This window comes from Delphinus delphis, chromosome 1, assembly GCF_949987515.2.
Source record: "Delphinus delphis chromosome 1, mDelDel1.2, whole genome shotgun sequence".
NCBI lineage: Eukaryota > Metazoa > Chordata > Mammalia > Artiodactyla > Delphinidae > Delphinus > Delphinus delphis.
This window is the reverse complement of record NC_082683.1, coordinates 82,759,947-82,779,460: the sequence shown is the minus strand read 5'-3', so window position 1 is coordinate 82,779,460 and position 19,514 is coordinate 82,759,947. Positions and strand designations below refer to the sequence as shown.

At 45.0% G+C, this 19,514-nt stretch overlaps 1 long non-coding RNA gene across 1 annotated transcript; it reads right to left on the bottom strand.

The window, feature by feature from the left end:
- Positions 1-6,658: 6,658 nt before the first annotated feature.
- On the bottom strand, positions 6,659-18,626 carry LOC132421312 (uncharacterized). Its single transcript, XR_009518591.1, has 3 exons — positions 18,465-18,626; positions 17,686-17,923; positions 6,659-6,933 (listed from the first exon to the last, which is right to left on the bottom strand). It is a non-coding gene; the product is annotated as an uncharacterized lncRNA (long non-coding RNA).
- Between the last annotated feature and the right edge of the window lie 888 nt (positions 18,627-19,514).

The window sequence follows — 19,514 nt, the reverse complement described above, 5'->3', positions numbered from 1 at the left end:
CCCCAGGGGCAGATCCAGACCCTGTACCTGTGCTTTTTCCACTATCCCACACCGCAGGCCCCCGAGAGAGCTGTCACAGAACGTCCCACATGCTGTGGAAACAGCCGTGGCCCTTGGGCACATGGTGGGTAACTCTGGCCAGTCAGAAGCTGCGGACCCAGTTCCAGCCTGAAGTGGTCAGGGCCATCAGTAGGCAGCACAAAGCCGGCCAGGGCTTCCAAACAGGCCTGACCCAGCTCTGTGACAAGAGCAATGTGTCACCCTCAGGCAAGTCTCCTCTCCTTGTCTCTGAGTCAGAAACATCGTGGGGGAAGGTTGGCTCAGGCTTCGGGAATGGAATCCAAGCCAGGTTTCTTCTGCAGGAGCCAGGCCTCTTCTCTAGGCAGTTGGCTTCACTGGAGTTAACTAATGAGGGGGCAGGAGGGGTGGGCATGGCCCCTTGTCCAAGACTATAGCCTCTCATGTCCCCGTTTCCAAATTTACAATCTCACAACCCAGTTTGGCATTCCCTTTAAGAAAATTTATTTTTGTAAATGTTCACGTCAAAGGTAGAAATATAGATATTTACTTTGCAGATGAAAGTGATATATATTAAATAATAACTGTAACGATGAGTCTCAAATTTAAGCATAACAATCAGTGGGGAGAAGAGGTGCTATCTTAGTTCACTTGGGCTGCAGTAACAAAATACCACATAGCTGGTAGCTTATAAACACCATAAATTTATTTCTCATGGTTCTGGAGGCTGGGAAGGGAAGTCCAAGATCAAGGTGTCAGCATGGTCATGTTCTGTTGAGCGCTCTCTTCCTGGTTCATAGCTGGTACCTTCTCTCTGTCTTCACATGGTAGAAGGGGCTAGGGATCCCTCTGGAACCTCTTTTATAAAGGCACTAATCCCAGTCATGAGGCTCCACCCTCATGACCTAAGCACCTCCCAAAGGCCCCACCTCCTAATACCATCACATTTGGGGGTTAGGATTTCAACATATGAATTTGGGGGGACACAAACATTCTAACCATAGCAGACAGTATTGTGAAGTGATTAAGAGCTTGAAATCTGAAGCCAGACTGCCTGCATTTGACTCCAGACTCTATTACTTACTAGTTATGTGCCTTTGGGAAAGTTTCTTCATCTCTTTGTACCTCAGTTTATTCATCTGTAAGATGGGGGTAATAAGAGTACCCAATCATAGATTGTACTGAGGAATAAATGAGTTAATTAATGTCAAGTACTTGGAATAGTGCCTGCACATAGTATTCTATAGGTAAAAGCTATTATTAATAATAGTATTGTTTTTATAGCTAGATGACTTGTTAAAAATGCCAAGTCCAAAGTCATACACATAGAGTTTCTGTTTCAGTGAACCCCACTGAATTTTTGTGAATTTTTCACAAGCACTACAAGAGATTTTTGATGCAACGGGAACAAAGTGACACTTTGAGAAACCCTGGACTATAAGACAAACATGGGCATCCAGGAACAGGGAGAGAGAAAAATGGGAGTAAAGAATAATGTACTCTTCCCTGATTCATAATTTCATACTCTTCAGTGTGCTGTGTTTAGAAAAGAATCCACTGAGCTCTTGCAATGGACACAAAGAGAGTAATTTAACAGTACTATTGATTTTTCCCTATTACTTTCTTTTGATATATCTCCCACCACCAGATTCTTTAATTGAGATATAATTCACATACCATAAAATTCAACATTTTAAAGTGTGCAATTCAGCGTTGTTTAGTATATTGGCAAAGTTGTGCAATCGTCTCCACTACCTAATTCCAGAATATTTTCATCACTATCCACCGAGAAAGAAAAATATACCCATTACAGTCACTCCCCAGTCTCTTCTCCTCCCAGCCCCTGGCAACCACTAATCTCCTTTTTGTTTCTATGGACTTGTCTCTTCTGGACCTCACAATATATGGCCTATAGGCTTCTTTCATTTAGCCTGCTTTCAAGGCTCATCCATTTTGTAGCATGTATCAGTAGTTTTGTGGTTTTTTCCTCGCTAAGTAACCGTCTATTGTATGGGTATATCACATTGAGTTTACCCGTTCATCAGTCAATAGGCATTTAGGTTGTTTCACTTTTCTGGCTATTATGAACCATGCCGTAATGAAATTTGTGTACACATATTTGTGTAGACTGATGCTTTCATTTCTCTCGAGTATATACCTAGGAGTAGAGTTGCCTGGTCCATATGGTAACTCAATGTCAAAATTTTTTAAGAAGTGTTTTCCGAAGCAACTTCACCATTTTACACTCCCACTAGCAATGTGTGAGAGTTTCAATTTCTCCACATCTTCACCAACACTTTTCTGTATAATGTCTCTTTTATTTTAGCCATCCTAGCGTGTGTGAAGTGGTATCTCATTGTGGTGTTGATTTGTATTTTCCTAATGATGTTGAGCACCTTTTCATCTGTCACTTTCTGGTCCTGCCAGGTTTTGGGTCCCCAGGCTGGGGCTATCAGGACATGATGGCATTTACAACAGTGCTGTTGACTCCTTCCTATCAAGCCTAAAGAGGGGCATATTTTATCAGAGTATGAGCAAAATCTAGGCTCTTTCTGCAACAGATGTGGTTTTTGCCTGAGAGCATAGCAAAGGAAATTAACAGCAAAAAAAGTTTTAAAATGATTGATATTTCACAAGCTGAGTAGCTAAAGAAAATAAACTAACATAAATAAGGTATAGGAGAAACTCTATTGGAAGAAATTTTATTATTTAAATACTTTCTAGAAAGATATTTACTTGCAGTGAAACCCACTGGCCTGCCTTACCCTCCTGTACATGATGAGTGGCACCACTGTCCCTGTGGACAAATGTCACCTGCCATTTCAGTAAACAAAGGTTGTTGCGGCCATAAAGGCATCAGCCACTGCAGCTGACCCAATAGTGCATTCTGAGGGGAATTTCAGATGGAGAAAAACTGGATACTGGCCCTAGTTAAGATGCATATGGAAGGAATAATTTCAATGAGCCCAGACTTTTGTATCTTCTCATACACAGAAAAGCACTAAAATCATTAACTTGAGATGTCTGGGGTTTTTTGTGATTAGCAGTAATCTTTTTTTTTTTTTTGCGGTACGCGGGCCTCTCACTGTTGTGGCCTCTCCCGTTGCGGAGCACAGGCTCCGGATACGCAGGCTCAGCGGCCATGGCTCACGGGCCCAGCCGCTCCGCGGCATTTGGGATCTTCCCGGACCGGGGCACGAACCCGTGACCCCTGCATCAGCAGGCAGACTCTCAACCACTGCGCCACCAGGGAAGCCCAGCAGTAATCTTTTGATGTTCGACTACACAGGGATTTTGTTTGTTTGTTTGTTTGTTTTTGTTTCTAGCAAAAACTCCTATATATCCTGGCTCCTCCCTTACCTCTTTGGAACAGTCCCTCAGGGCTATCTGAGAGGCTGCCATCCCGGGCTATAGTTCTCAGTAATGCCCCAGATAGAACATAATTGTCAACTTTTAGGTCGGACATTATTTTTCAGTTGACACCCCGGACATCCAGTGACCCTGTAATATGAAAAAATAAACAGGCATTTTCTTGGAACTAGGAGTTAAACTTCCTTCAGAGAGATCTCATGATCTAACCCACCCACAGGATGTTTCCTGACTGCTGAGGGGTTTATGTAGAGTCCTCAGTTTCTCAATCATAAGAATTTCTAAGTGTTCCCAGTCTGCAGTCTGGGGATTAGAAGGTTAAATTCCTGGGGGCCTGGAAAGGGGAGTATATCACTAAGAATCTCTAAGCCTAAACTTGACGGGAAATGGATTCGATTTTCACTTATGGTGCAAACCAAGAATTCCCTAAAAATGAGACGGCAAATCCAGTGGGACTCCTACCGAGAATATTCTGGGAGGTTCCAGAACCTTTGTCCTTGCTTGGGAAATTCGGTTCTAAACTTAAATGTCCCCTCTCCAGGCACATTCTGTCATCCTGTGAGTGTCATGATGCATCACTCTGCTTTTTAGAGCTTATAGTAGTAGAAATCTCAAACCAAGGCAGATTTTTAAAAAAAGAAGTTTGCAGTTGTTTACACAAAATTCTGTTCTCTGAGGGAGTTGTGTCAAAACCTGAGTGTTAGAACATCTTTGCCACTCTGGAAAGTAGCTAACTGGAGAGACAATAAGAGAAGAAAGGAGGGCCAGTGACAGCTGCTGTAGGTGGCATTTGTATATTTTTTAAAAGGTCCAGCCTTTACCACTTAGTGGCTATGTGGTTTGGGAAAATTACTTTCTATGAACCTCCATTTCTTCCTCTGAAAAACCAAGATAAGGCTACTTACCTCAAAAGGGTGATTTGAGACATACATAAACAATGAAGAGAGCACTTGCATTGTCTTGTTTTTCTCCTCAAACTTTTCCCAGACCCCACCCCCAAACCAGGGAATAATTCCAGGCATTCAGAAGGTATTCTATAAAAATTTTCTTAGATGAAACAAATCCAGTTTTCTGGTTGAATAAAATATTGAATAGATGAGTGCATTTGGTCATTTAACAAATATTTACTGGGTGCCTCTTATGTTCCAGAGACTGTTCTACGTACTGAAGAGATAGCTGTGAACAAAACAGACAAAAACCCATGCCCTCATGGAGCTTCCATGCTAGAAAGGAGAGAGAGACTCTAAATAATGAATCAGGAAAACGAAATGGATGTTAACTAGAGGTGAACGTTATAGACAAAAATAAACCAGGGGAGGAGAATGCAGAGTGGCAGGAGTGAGGTGAGGCTAGAGATGGGTCAGGGTATTCTCTCTCTCTCTCTCTTTTTTTTTTTAGATACTTAAAAGTTATTGAAGTGTAGCATACACATAGAAAAGTCATGAGTGTACAATTCAGTGGGTTATTGCAAGGTTAAAATATGTGTGCCCAACATATACAATATAACCAGAACCTCAGAAGGCTTCCTTAAGATACTTCTCAATCACTCCTCCTTCCCTCTTCCCTAAAGGTCAGTACTATTCTGATCTCTAATAAAATAGATTAGCTTTGCCTGTCTTTAAACTATAGATAGTGGAATCGTCAGAGGGTCGGGGTATTCTTGAGGGCTCCACTTTACAGTTCCAAAGGCTGGATTCTTTGGGGGTGAGTTAGTCTTCCAGGGCTCATTTCTAAAGAGGCGTCATCTTCCAGCTCAGTGGTCACTCTGGCCCCAGGCGCCCAGCAGACGGGCTCAGGATCGAAAGCTAGGCAGCAGTTGTGAGGATGAGTACCGACCAGATGGGCACATGGAAGGAGACTCTGGGGCAGTGCTCATTGCCCCAGGGAATTAGATCACATTGGGAAAGATTCTCCACCTTGGCTCTGTCTAAAATGTCCTGCGCTGTGTTTCCTTAAACCGCACTGGACAGAGACCAGTTTCTCACACTTCAAAGCCCTTCCCTGTTTGCATTGCACAAGTGACACATTCCTGTCCAAAATCATCCAGACAAACAGCTGCTAATTTCCTAGCAACACTGCCCTAGCCATTCTTGTATGGAATGGAATTAATCCTGGCATAGAAATAGAAGTTTACATTTCAGAAAAAAAACCTTTCAAAATTCCTTCTCCCTGTCTGCCCTAATCCATCCCCAGGGACCATCTTGGACCAAGCTCAGCAGGGAGTTCCCTCAGCAGCTCGAAAGCCCTGACTGTGTGATAGCTTTGTCGGGAGGACTCACAGAAATGCTAGTATTCACAACACTCGCATTTGTGTAGAGCCACCATGGGCTGTTTCTTGACTTCACGGAATCATCAGTTTCTCCCTTATGACAAGTTTAATAGGAAGTCTGAGCAAGCCTACAGAAAGTGATTTAGAATCACATAATGTCAGGGTAGAAAGGCCTTACCCAACTGTCTGGTGGAGGACAGAAAGTAGGTTGTATCCTGCACTTGTTCCAATGCTTGGTGTTGGCTCCCTGTAGCATGCCTGTGAAGGAGTCTCAGGCAGCTGGGTGGGAAAGGAAGTGATGGGTGATCGATTAGCAATGTCTGGCGTGGATGAGATGCGGTAAAGGAGCGCGCCCCTTGGGTATTTACCATGCCTGATCTAGGGCCGGCTTCTCATTTTACAAATGAGGGAACTGAAATTCAGAGAGTTGAGGTGCCCCCATCAAGACTGTACCCCAGTGAGAAGCAGAACTGGACTCCAAATCCAGCCCTTTAGCTTTCCATCTGGGTATGTTTTTCAACACCAACTCTTTTGCTTTCTATCATAAGGTCTGAAGAGGGCTGGTTTAGTGAGGCAAGGAGAGACCAGGGAGCTGGCTGGCTCTATCTAATGCCTGACACACGGCTCACGGGAATCAGCTGCTCTGGTGGTCTCTGCCTGGTTCCTGCTCCCTATCTCCCCTCCCAGCAGGACTGCATGCCTCAAGCTATTGTGGACCCAGAAGGAAGAACGAGGGGTCCTCCCAATGCAGAAATCTACAGTGATGCCCACGGGCCTGAATTCCTGATCCGGAGCCTGAAGTTATTCCCTTCTCCCTGTAATTACAGTATATTGCCCTCATCGTTCTTACCATCCCAGTTTGGGTGGGCTTAAACTTCTAATGGTATGCACAGAAATGCTTTTAGTTTTCGCTCAGAGTAATATTGACACAAATTGCATTTACTTCTATTTTAAAACTTAGCCTTGCTGGCTAAGAATAACTGATTTATTTGGTGAGAAAAGACATTTGTATGTGGATGTCACTAGAAGGGAAAAGGGACCACAGAGGTTTTTTGTTGTTGTTGTTTGTTTTCATTTTAACTTATCAAGAGAAAAGCTTTCTTTTAAAAATAAAATAAAATAATCCCTGGCTCAACTGATAATATTTGCCTTTTCTTTTGGCCCAGGACCTGGTCTTACGCCAAGCTCCATGTTGGTCGTTACCTCCTCCTGAAATGCTCTGCCTTCTCGCCTGGCAAACGTTGTTCTCCCCTTTTGTGTCTAAAGTTCTCCTTTTCCTAGGGGTAAGAAGAAAAAAAATTATTTAGTTCAATAAACACTTACCGAGCACCTTCAGTGTGTCAGGTACTGTACTCGGCACTCAGGACTCAAAAATGAAGACACTAAGCCCCCTGCCCTTGGGAAATTTAACTGGAACTTGGAATGAGACAGAGAAACACAATGCTGAGCCTTGTGCCCTGTTATCTCGTTTCATCTTCACCCTAAATCTACTCTTCTGGTGGTCACGGGCTGTGTCTCTTGTTCTCCACTCTGTCCTCGGCACCAAGCACAGAGCCTGGCACATGGTGCTGGGAAAGACTATAACTCATTGAATAACTGTCCTTAAAACCACCCTAAAATGCAGGCATTTTTCCCCTTTTACAGAGAAAGAACTGAAGTTGACAGAGGCTAAGTAACCCCTCCTAAGGTCTCCTAGGAGTGATGACTTTGGTCATTTGTTTCCAAACCCTTGGCTTTTTCCTCCCTTATACTACCCCACACTACACTTTTCTAGACCCAGTTTTCTCATCTGTAAATTCAGAGGAGCAGACTGGATGATTCTACGATCCCTCCAAGCTCTAAATTTCATAGCCAATGACCAAAGCTGGTACTAGAATGCATATACTCATTTTCTCCGAGAGGGTTTTTATGTGTTGTTCTTTTTAACATGCATTTCTTTTGCCCTTATTATACCACCAGCTCTTGGATCTTAATATTTCATTTTATAACCTATTTGTAGCACCCTCAGATCTATGTTTGATGCTCAAAGACTTCTCATTTTTTAAAGTTCGTGACTCCCTATAAACCTGCCTTATCTATGCTAAGGAAACCATACACGCTTCACTTCCCAACACCAGATGTTTTTTTCGCCTGTTTTGTCTCAGAAACAGCAGCAAGATTTGAGTGCTCTGTAACAGGCCTCAAAGAATCTCATGCCTTAGGATGCAGAAAATATTTATTGAAAATGACGATTCCTGATTTTGTAGGGAAAAACACAGACTTTAAAATTTTGTGGGATCATAAAAAATCCATTGCATTTTTATACACTAACAGTGAAAAATCAAAAATGAAATTAAGAAACAATTCTAGTTATAATAACATCAAAAAGAATAAAATACTCAGGAACAAGTTAGCAAAAGAAGTGCAAGACTGACAATTTTAAAACATTGTTGAAGAAAATTGAAGATCTAAATACATGGAAAGACATCCCATGTTTGTGAACTGGATTAATACTGTTAAGATGGTCACACTTCCCAAATTGATTTACAGATCCAACACAATCCCTAGCAACAACCCACCTGGCTTTTTTTTACAGAAATTGATGAACATACTAAAACTAATATGGAAATGCAAGGGACCCAGGATACCCAAAACAATCTTGAAAAAGAAGGGCAAAGTTAGAAGACATACTTCGTGATTTCAAAACTGCAAAGCTACAGTAATAAAGACAGTGTAGTACTAGAATAAGGATAGACATATAGATTCGTGGAATAGAATTGAAGGTATAGAAGTAAACTCTTACATTTACGGCCAATTGATTTGGACAAGGATGTCAAGACAATTCAATAGGGGAAAGAGTAGTCTTTTTTTTTTTTAATTTTAGAATTTTATTTTATTTATTTGTTTATACAGCAGGTCCTTGTTAGTCATCAATTTTATACACATCAGTGTATACATGTCAATACCAATCGCCCAATTCATCACACCACCATCCCCACCCCCCACTGCTTTCCCCGCTTTGTGTCCATACGTTTGTTCTCTACATCTGTGTCTCTATTTCTGCCCTGCAAACCGGTTCATCTGTACCATTTTTCTACGTTCCACATACATGCCTTAATATACGATATTTTTCTCTTTCTGACTTACTTCACTCTGTATGACAGTCTCTAGATCCATCCACGTCTCTACAAATGACCCAATTTCGTTCCTTTTTATGGCTGAGAAATATTCCATTGTATAAATGTACCACTTCTTCTATATCAATTCGTCTGTCAATGGGCATTTAGGTTGCTTCCATGACCTGGCTATTGTAAATAGTGCTGCAATGAACATTGGGGTGCATGTGTCTTTTTGATTTATGGTTTTCTCAGGGTATATGCCCAGTAGTGGGATTGCTGGGTCATATGGTAGTTCTATTTTTAGTTTTTTAAGGAACCTCCATACTGTTCTCCATAGTGGCAGTATCAATATACATTCCCAACAATAGTGAAAGAGGATTCCCTTTCCTCCACACCCTCTGCAACATTTGTTGTTTGTAGATTTTCTGATGATGCCCATTCTAACTGGTGTGAGGTGATCAATCATCGTAGTTTTGATTTGCATTGCTCTAATAATTAGTGATGCTGAGCAAGTTTTCATGTGCTTCTTGGCCATCTGTATGTCTTCTTTGGAGAAATGTCTATTTAGGTCTTCTGCCCATTTTTGGATTGGGTTTTTTTCTTTTTTTTTTTATTGAGCTGCATGAGCTGTTTATATATTTTGGAGTTTAATCCTTTGTCCGTTGATCCATTTGCAAATATTTTCTCCCATTCTGAAGGTTGTCTTTTCATCTTGTTCGTAGTTTCCTTTGCTTTGCAAAAGCTTTGAAGTTTCATTAGGTCCCATTTCTTGATTTTTGTTTTTATTTCCATTACTCTAGGAGGTGGATCAAAAAAGATCTTGCTGTGATTTATGTCAAAGAGTGTTCTTCCTATGTTTTCCTCTAAGAGTTTTATAGTGTCCGGTCTTACAGTTAGGTCTGTAATCCATTTTGAGTTTATTTTTGTGTATGGTGTTAGAGAGTGTTCTAATTTCATTCTTTTACATGTAGCTGTCCAGTTTTCCCAGCACCACTTATTGAAGAGACTGTCCTTTCTCCCTTGTATATCCTTGTCTCCTTTTTCATAGATTAGTTGACCATAGGTGAGTGGGTTTATCTCTGGGCTTTCTATCCTGTTCCATTGATCTATGTTTCTGTTTTTGTGCCAGTACCATATTGTCTTGATTACTGCCGCTTTGTAGTATAGTCTGAAGTCAGGGAGTCTGATTCCTCCAGCTCCATTTTTTTCCCTCAAGACTGCATTGGCTATTCGGGGTCTTTTGTGTCTCCATACAAATTTTAAGATTTTTTGTTCTCGTTCTCTAAAAAATGCCATTGGTAATTTGATAGGGATTGTATTGAATCTGTAGATTGCTTTGGGTAATATAGTCATTTTCACAATATTGATTCTTCCAATCCAAGAACATGGTATATCTCTCCATCTGTTTGTGTCATCTTTAATTTCTTTCATCAGTGTCTTATAGTTTTCTGCATACAGGTCTTTTGTCTCCCTAGGTAGGTTTATTCCTAGGTATTTTTTTCTTCTTGTTGCAATGATAAATGGGAATGTTAAAGAATAGTCTTTTAACAAATGGTACTAGAACAAGTGTATATCCACATGCAAGAGAATGAAATTGGACTCCTAGCTCATACCATGTACAAAAATTAACTCAAAATGACCAAAAACCTAAATATAAGAACTAACATTATAAAACTCTTAGAAGGAAACATAGGTGTAAATTTTCATGACCCTGGATTGGGTAATGGTTTCTTATATGTGACACCAATAACACAAGCAACCAAAGGCAAAAAATCGACAAGTCGGACTTCATCAAAATTGAAAACTTTTATGCTTCAAAGACACTATGAATAAAGTAAAAAGACAAGCCAAAGAATGGGAGAAAATATTTGCAAATCATATATCTGATAAGGGTCTAATATCCAGAACATATAAAACCACAATTTAAAAATAGGCCAAGGATTTGAATAGACATGTCTCATAAGACGATACATAAATGTTCAATACGCACATGAAAAGATCTTCAACATCATTAGTCATTAGGGAAATATAATCAAAACTATAATAAGATGCCACTTCATGCACATTAGGATGACAATAATAAAAATGACAATAACAAGAATAATGAGGACGAGGGAGATTGGAACCCTCCTTCATTGGTGGTGGGAATGTAAAATAGTGCAGTTCCTTTGGAAAACAGTTTAGCAGTTCCTCAGAAAGTTCAACACAGAGTTACCATATGACCCAGCAATTCCACTCCTAGGTGTATATATATGAAAATATTTGATCACACAAACTCTTACACAGGAATGTTCAGAGCACTATTATAGCCAGAAAGTAGAAATAGCCCAAATTTCAATCAGCTGATGAATGGATAAGCCAAATATGGTACATCCATGCAATGGAATACTATTTGGCAATAAAAAAGGTGAAATATTGATTCATGCTACAACATAGATGAACCTTGAAAACATTATGGCAAGTGAAAGAAGCCAGTCACAAAAGAGCACATATTATATGATTTCATTTATAATTACTGTACAGAATAGACAAATCTACAGAAACAGAAAAGAGAATAGTGTTTGCCAGGGGCTGGGGAAGTGAGGAATGGGGGTGACTGGTAACGGGTACACGTTTTTGCAGGGGAGTGGTGAAGAAAAGATTCTGGAAATGAATCGTGGTAATAGTCGTACAACTTTGTGAATACACTAAAAACTACTGAATTTTACACTTTAAAGGGGTGAATATTATAAAATATAAATTATATCTCAATAAAGCTGTTTAAATTTTATGGGACCAAAGAAATTCAATAGGGAAATGAGAGGCTAATGGAGAAACCCGGGCTAGCCCCCATTCTTAGCACCCAGAAGGCTCCCACCACCACTGTGGCAACAGTCACAGCCACAGAAATAAACCTGCATGGATCCTTAAAGGTTGTCTTGTCTACTTAGCTATTGATTCTTCAACCACCTCTATAATATTCCCACCAGGTGATCATCTAGCCTATGCTTGACTAGGCTCTTTTTCTTCCTCTCCAAGCATTTGTTGAATACGTACTATGTGCCCAGCTCTGAGCTAAGCACTGCGAATATACTTTGCAATGTTGTCTCTTTAATGTAATAAACATTTATTTGAATATTGTAACGTGTAAGACATTTTACTGGTTTATATTCCTTTGTGTTTATTGATACCTGTTTTAGTTTGGGTTCTCCCAGAAGAAGACCCTGAGGCAAAGATTCAAGTGGAAATAGTTTATTTGGGACGTAGAGGTAGCACTCAAAGGGAAGTGGGAAAGAGATCCAGGGAAGGAAAGGAAGCCAAGTAGTCAGCTACCACAGTGAGCCACTAAAGCTTAATCCTGAGGGGAAACTCTGAGACAAGGTGTAAAACACATGCCTGAAAACATATTCCACCCAAGGGCCAGGGAGCTGGGATATTCATGTGCTAAATTCAGAGACCCTGGTTGAGCGCTCACGCTGGAGATGTGTTACTTCTTAGCATCCCTGGCTGCTGAAGGAAGCACGGATTATGCAGCCCTCCCCAGATCTAAACTGGGAGGGGGGAGAACCCTCAGGCACAAATGCAGATTCTAGCAATTGGTGTTTGGCAGGACCTGTGGTCCCTGGGGATCCAGGTGGGACACTGACAGCATCAGCTACAATACCTTCCTCCTTCCACACCCTGGGGATGGTGTACAGGAATACACAAAATGCCACGAATTAGGTAAATGTGAAGAGAAAAAAGATGTAAAGGAAAAGAAGCCTTTCTGGTGAGGGCACGAATATCCTAGTAGACTCAGAAAACAGGTGATATTTCTCAGCGTATCCTTTGTTAAACTCTGGCTCTCCAAAAATACAGCCAAAACTACCTTTGGAAAAGGCAAAACTGAGTTGCCTGCTTACCACAAACTTGACAGAGTCTCAGTAGCATCTCAAAGGTGAGAAGTTTGGTGGGTCTGAGGTCTAGTTTAAAGCAAGTCTTTCCGTGCAGGAGCCTGATTAGAACTAAGGATCTCAATGTAATAAAGATTAGCGAACACGGAAAGGCGAGGGTTTTGAAGTGAGAGTTCCAGAGTCTTGTTATTGAAAAGTCATGTGTTTGTTTAATGGTTTTGAGGGGGAAGTTCCTGAGGTAAGCAGAGTGATTTGCAACATTAATCCTCCTGAGTGAGTGTTTTGTGGGATGGGAATTCCCTGCTAATGTTGCAGTAAAACTGTGTGGGCTTCCCTGGTGGCGTAGTGGTTGGGAGTCCGCCTGCCGATGCAGGGGACATGGGTTCGTGCCCCAGTCCGGGAAGATCCCACATGCCATGGAGCGGCTGGGCCCGTGAGCCACGGCCACTGAGCCTGCACGTCCGGAGGCTGTGCTCCGCAACGGAAGAGGCCACAACAGTGAGAGGCCCGCGTACCGCAAAATATAAAAAATAAAAAAAACAAAACTGTGTGGGCCGAAATGGTTTCTGTTCACACCTTCAGTGTGAGCGTATGATGTCACACAGTAAAACATGATGTAGTGAAAGTAGTTCTCTAGGAAGTCAGTCACATGCAGCCCAGGTGCTGGTAATTCTTACTGAATAGGGAAAAATTGTGCACAGGTTCCATCTTCGAGGAGGAGCAGGATTAGAGGGGGAGTCTTGGTGAGCAGGGGTGTGACAGCTTCTGTGGCTGTCCCCGGGCATGCGGCCCTGGAGCCCCGCCCTTGGGCCCAACGGGCAGGCTGAGAGCCGGGAGTCCCTGTAGAGACATTTCCTAAATGACTCCTCTGCTGGAAATGTACCCCTGCAGCGGATCCTGCCTGCCTGGCTGCCAGGTTGGGCAGCTCTCTCACTGTTGCCAGAAAGGAAGTCACAGCAAGTCTGGCCTCCTGCTCAGCGCCCCCTCCCAGCCCCTGCTTCTCCCTGACTCACCCTGCCGTTGTGGCTGCTGTCCTATTCTCTGTGGATCTGGGCAGGATGCTCTCTGTTAACTTAGCCTGGCGGGATCGCCAAAACCTCAGGGCTGCTCCGCCACTTCTCTCCAGGGCCACTAATGCCAACGCGTGATGCAGGGCACCGTGTAGCCTCCAGCGTGCTTGTGCCACTGGCCTCATCAGGGGTTCGCTGCGCCCCTAGCAGGCAGGCGGGCGGGATCATGCTGTTCTCCCTCCTGACAGAAGGAACTGAGGCTCAAGGTCAAGTCAGTGAAAGAACCAGGCTAGCAACCGGGTCTTCTGACCTAGTGCAGAGTTCTTTCTGGGGTGGGAAACGTCCACGTATACTCATCTCTAAAACAATTGTGACAAAATCGTCACGTAGGGCTATGGTTCCACATCCAAATGAGAGAAACGGGTCTCTCTAGTCGGAAACACAGCTGCATTTGACTGCTATCCACACAGCCTTGCTATTCAAGCATTTACAAATACAGGTGATTATTTTTTCCAGGATGATAGTAATAATACTCATTACAGAAAATGTGCTTAGAGAGTGGATTTCTGTGCTTCAGGAGGAAAACCTTTGGTCCACTTTTTGGAGAAGATGACCTCATCTTAAATGAATGAATGCTCCTGGGGGAAGGCTGGGTCATGGTCCCGATGGTTTCGTGTTTCTAACGGAGGACTGGGCCCTTCTTACTCTCCAGGAGAGTAAATAAGTCCTTATGTTCCTAAGGGCTTAACGGAACATTGTGTCCTTTCCAACAAGCTGCTAAGGCTTATTGTGCAAGAAAAGAAAAAGAACAAGAACTTTTGTGTAAAAGACCTGGGGATGGTGGGCACTGCTCCAGGGGGAAGGGGGTCACTAATGGATGGCTCAGCGGACAGACTCCATAGATGAGGGTGGTCTGAATCTGGACTCGTGTCCTCAAAATGCCTGATGACAGGACAGGGGAAAGAGCATTAGCGGGAAAGTTCTGATGTCCAGGGGCTGCGCTGGACCAGAAGGGCCAACCTAAGCTGCTGGGCCCATTAATAAGACAAGGGCCCCCTGACCTTAGAGTGCCTGACTGATAGATCGACGTGTGAGGGAGTGAAGCTTTACAAAGCCTGCTCTTCACACCTCCCCCAGCCCAGGACACCTGTAAGTCTCGGGAACCTGGTCCTGGCTTGGGGTGGATTCCCATTTCTGTATTTGGAGGCCAGACAAGAATGGCTAGTGGAGCCTGAGCAGGGAGGGGAGGGGAACAGACACCGGTGTTGAAACATATGGAAAGTCGTAAGGATTTCGCACCCTTCCCCATCCCAGCAGGCGGAGTTCATAGTGCTGGGCTCTGGAGAGCCTTCCACCCTAAGCCCTCCCTGAACATCAGGAGGAGTTGACTCCAACTCTTTCTCCAACACTGTCTGTAGCACCTGTGCAAATGCAGGTTTTAGCCAGAACATTCCACCCTAAGAGAAAGGTAAGCCTCAGCACTCAGGAGTGCCGGTGACAGCGCCCTTCACCACCTTTCTTTTTCCCTAAGTCAGCAGCATCTTGCAGCTCCTGAAACTGGTGAAGGACGCCTGGGATTTTGCAGTCCAGAACCTTGCAACAGAAGATGCTTATCAGTGGAAAGGGTAAGTCCAGGTGTCAGTAGAGCAGCGAGTGCAGCAAGGGGTGCCGAGCCCCTTACCGCCGGGGTGCGTGCAGGGCACGTGTTCCTGCTGTTGCCCCTGCTTGGGGTCTCACTGGGATGGGACGGCTTTGGTGTGACCCTCCAGACATGATGAAAGTCCGGCCATCTCTTGGCTACTGCCTCTCTAGTTCACAGAACCCCTGTGAGGCAGGTGATGGAATGTGATTGAATCTTGGCTTGTGTATTGTGAGGATTACATGCATTTTTGTTTAATTAAATTGAATTCAATAATGTGTAAGCTACATGTGGGAGGGGAATAAAGGCCACCAAAGCTGTCCACGTCCTGATCCCCAGAACCTGTGACTGTGTTAGGTTGCATGGCAAAGGGGAATCAGGATTACAGATGAAATGACTATGGTTGCTAACCAAATGCCTTTAAGATCAGGAGATAATCCTGGATTATCCAGGTGAGCCCGATATGATAACAAGGTCCTCAAAAGTGGAGGAGGGAGGCAAGAGAGGAGGTTGAAGCGGTGCGTTGTGGGCACTCAATGTACCCCTGCCGAAACCTTGATTCCAGCCCAAGGAGACCCATGTTGGACCTCTTACCTACAGAACTGTAAGGTGATAAAGTTGTGTTGTATTAGCCTCTAAGTCTGTGGTGATTTGTTACAGCAGCCGTAGGAAACTAATACACTGTGTAGTGACACATCTTCAAGAAATAGCTCTCCAGGCATTGAGGGATGTTTCAGAGTTTTCAGATCTCTGCCTCAAACAAGGAAACCACTCTTGCTCCATTTTCTAGCTTTCTCGAGATCTTGTGTTTCAAGAAGAAAGTATGTTCTTAAAGTTCCTAGAATTCATGGCTGCAAAAACAGTTTGAGGCATCTCAGCTAAGTGGGGAACAAGTGTGAGAAGGTATTCTTTTCCCCAGTCACCACCTCTGCCCATCCTGTACTGATGTCTTAAGGAGATTCCATAACTCACTGGTCACACTCAGCATCCAGCCCAGTCAGAGTCAAAACTCCAATCTCAGATCCAATTTAAATCTCCCCTTTCCTGTCTCAATGGGATAGTCAGGCTTCAGCTCAGGACTTGAAGTAGGATGGTGTGTGTAATCTGCCCTCTCTTTCTTCACCTTCCCTTTCAGGGTCAATTTGCTCTAGGTTGGGGGTGGGGGTGGACAGGGAAGAAGGTGGGGGAGAATCAGGGCGATGTCACATGACTGGTCATCTAACTGTGCTGGGAGGGTGGTGTTAGTCTTGTCTTGGCTCGGTCGGGGTGCACATGATACTGGAAATTTGCGCTGGTGTGCTGGTCTCCACATAAATGGGGGCAGGGTTTTCTCTGGGCCCTGTCCAGTCACACCCCTGAACTGAGCCCACCTTAGGACATCTGTATCTCCTTTTGGCCATCATTGGTCTGTGTCTTTACCCTCCTCTCCGGGTGGGTATTGCCTCTCTTGGCCCGCTGGTTCATTGACTCATTGCCAAGCAGCTACCAGAAAGCCCCCTCCCACCTCTACCCATGCTAATCCTTCAGGCCTCTGCCTTCAGAAACCTCCAGGCACACATGCTGGGCCCCCCAAGAACTTTCCCAGTTTCACCACATTCTGTCCCACTCACATGGCCCCCTCGGTCTTCTAGCACATCCAACTCTCCACGTCGCTTTGGGGAGGAAGTAACCTCTCCCTGTGAACACTGCACTGGTGAAAACTTGTCCTTTCTGTCTTCCCTTCCCTGGTTCCCTGCTTATGTTGCGGGGGGAGCCAGGTGAAGGTTGGGAAGCCAGCAGGGCCGGTTCTGAAGCCTCTTATGAAGCCTGAGTGAGTGGTCTGGCCCCTCCTTAGAATGAGGTCCCTACGGCTCCTGTTGCCAAACGCAATATGGGCCTCCTTTTTCGTTCAACTTTCCACTCCAGCTGCTTTTCAAAACTCTCATCTTCTGGCGATGCCTTTTCTAGCAATCTTCTTGGTCAGTTTTAACAACCACTCTAACTAGCAAGATAGACGACTTGAAATAAAATTCTCTGTGAGAAAGGTCTGTAAGAATTAGGTTTCGGGTGTATAAAGATGGAAAAAGCCCAGCCCTATCCGAGTAGAAATAGGAAAGGACTGAAGAGTTGTTCTAAATACAATAAAATAGCAGCTGGTGGAGAAAAGCCAAACCTTTGAGCTTTAGGCACTCCCCAGGACACAGCCATTACCTCCTCTGGGCTTCCAGCTGCTAAGGAACTGGCTTTGAGAGAGGAGCCACCCTGGGGCTTCCACCTGTGCCTCACCAGTCAGCACTGTCAGTGTAGATGAAAACACATTAACAGGAACGTGTACCGACTCGTACCTGCCTCTTACCCGCCCGTACAGGGCTCTCTCCCAGCGCCCGTCTCCCAGTCCCAGGTGTCTCTGTGTCCCCAGACGATCCCCTACCTGTGGAGACCCCTGGACAGAGCAGTTACTGTGCTGGGCGCCCAACCACAGAGCGAGCGCTCGGTCAGGAAGGAAGATGTACTTTCCCTTGCCTCTACTCTCTCCTGATTAAACAGTGCCTCTGTGATGCAGTTGAAAACTGAGAGAGCTGACAGGATGCTTCGGGGAGCTTCAGCCCGCTCTAGTGTGAGGACGAAGGGGGTTTACACCGGACAGCTCTCTTTGCTGCACGCAGAACCTGGGGAAAGAGGGGAGGGAGTGGCTGCCAGCTCCTCCTAGGTCCCCCTGCCACCTGGCAGCCCCCCGGCCGTGCCGCCCAGGAGCGGCATCACAGACTCCACCACCTGGAGGGCTGCTGACCATGTGCCCAGATGTTCAGACAAACACACACTCAGCCTCCTTCCCCAGCCCTCCCTTCCTGCCAGAGTCTGGGCTGACCTCCCCCAATTCTGATGAGCGGCTCATAAGTACTAACAAACTCCTTGGCACCCAGAATCCAGGCAGCGTCACTTCCAACGTGAACGTGGGCCACGTCTCGGCCCCAGCGCGGTCCCAGGGTTTTCCAGCCCCTGTCGAGCCTGGGTGGCGTGGGATGAGCAGAAAGGCTCATCACCGTGCCCAGGAAGCTGGCTCATTACAGCCTCTCACAGACCCGTTTCTAAGTCACAGAAACTTCCACCTGCCAGATAGACGTGAACACTGACCCCTCCCTGATGCTTGGAATATGGAGCAGGTTCCAGGAGGCCCAAGATCGGACCCTGGTCTCAGAGAACACTTACGTGAGGATGGAAAGCACGAGACATTCCTACACAGCCTCTGCTCGTCACACTGGAAGATGGTGTGAGACAGGACACTCTGAACCTGTCCTCAGGCTGTGAAGGACCCATGTGTAAGTTTAATTCAAACCTGTTTCCCTGAGCCCTTCTGTGTTTTCATAAAGAAACCTCTCGAGAGAGAGTGGTATGAAACAACACCTCCGTCCCCGATTCCCTACCCCCTGGTGGAGGTGAGAGGCCCACACCCATGGGGCCGCATTTCTCTCCCAGGGTTGGGTTGAGTATTCATTTCACCTTTCCCACGCGCCTGCTGGCTCTCCTCTTGGCGTGCAGCGCTGCTCCAGGCCCGGGCCTGTGGGAACGAGGCAGATGCTGTGAGGCCTCGCCCAGCTCCACTCCCACTCCCGCTTCCTCAGGCCTACACATTCTGGGACTCTGGCTGAGGGATTTCTCTGTCTGTGGAAACTTGCTGGCCTACAGGCTGGGCAGACTTGCCGGAGGTCGGTTCTCTCCACCGGCGACAGAGGGAATTGGCCAACTCGTCCCCCAGCTTCCTCACCCAGGCTGGGGGGTCAAGGCCAGGCAAGGTCTACACCATCTCCTAGAGGTCCCCAGTGGGAATGGGAGCATCTGTCTACACAGTAACCTGCCATCCCATGCACTTTGAATTTGCTTCCTTCTCTCATCAGCCACTTAAATCCACGGTGGGTAGGAAGTGTTAGAAAGAGAGAACATCAGAGGAAAAGTGCCTCCTTTAGGACCCCATCGAGCCCAAATCCAAGAGAAGAGCAGACCTTGGTGAGTACTTTATTCGAGCAGTGGGCTCTCATCCTGTTTTTGGTTAATAATTACATCCGCCTCAGCAGCTGGAGGGTTGCCTGTCGTTTGAGGCCATCAAGGATACAAACTGTGACACCGTCTTCCTTTTCCTAAGGTGCCTGGTACAGGCGCAGCACTTAGTAGCTTCTCAGTACACGCTAAAGTCAGCAGAGCTCACTCCAGGGAGGTTGGAAAGGGCTCTCCAACGACGCCCGGGCGAGAGAGTGGCTCTTG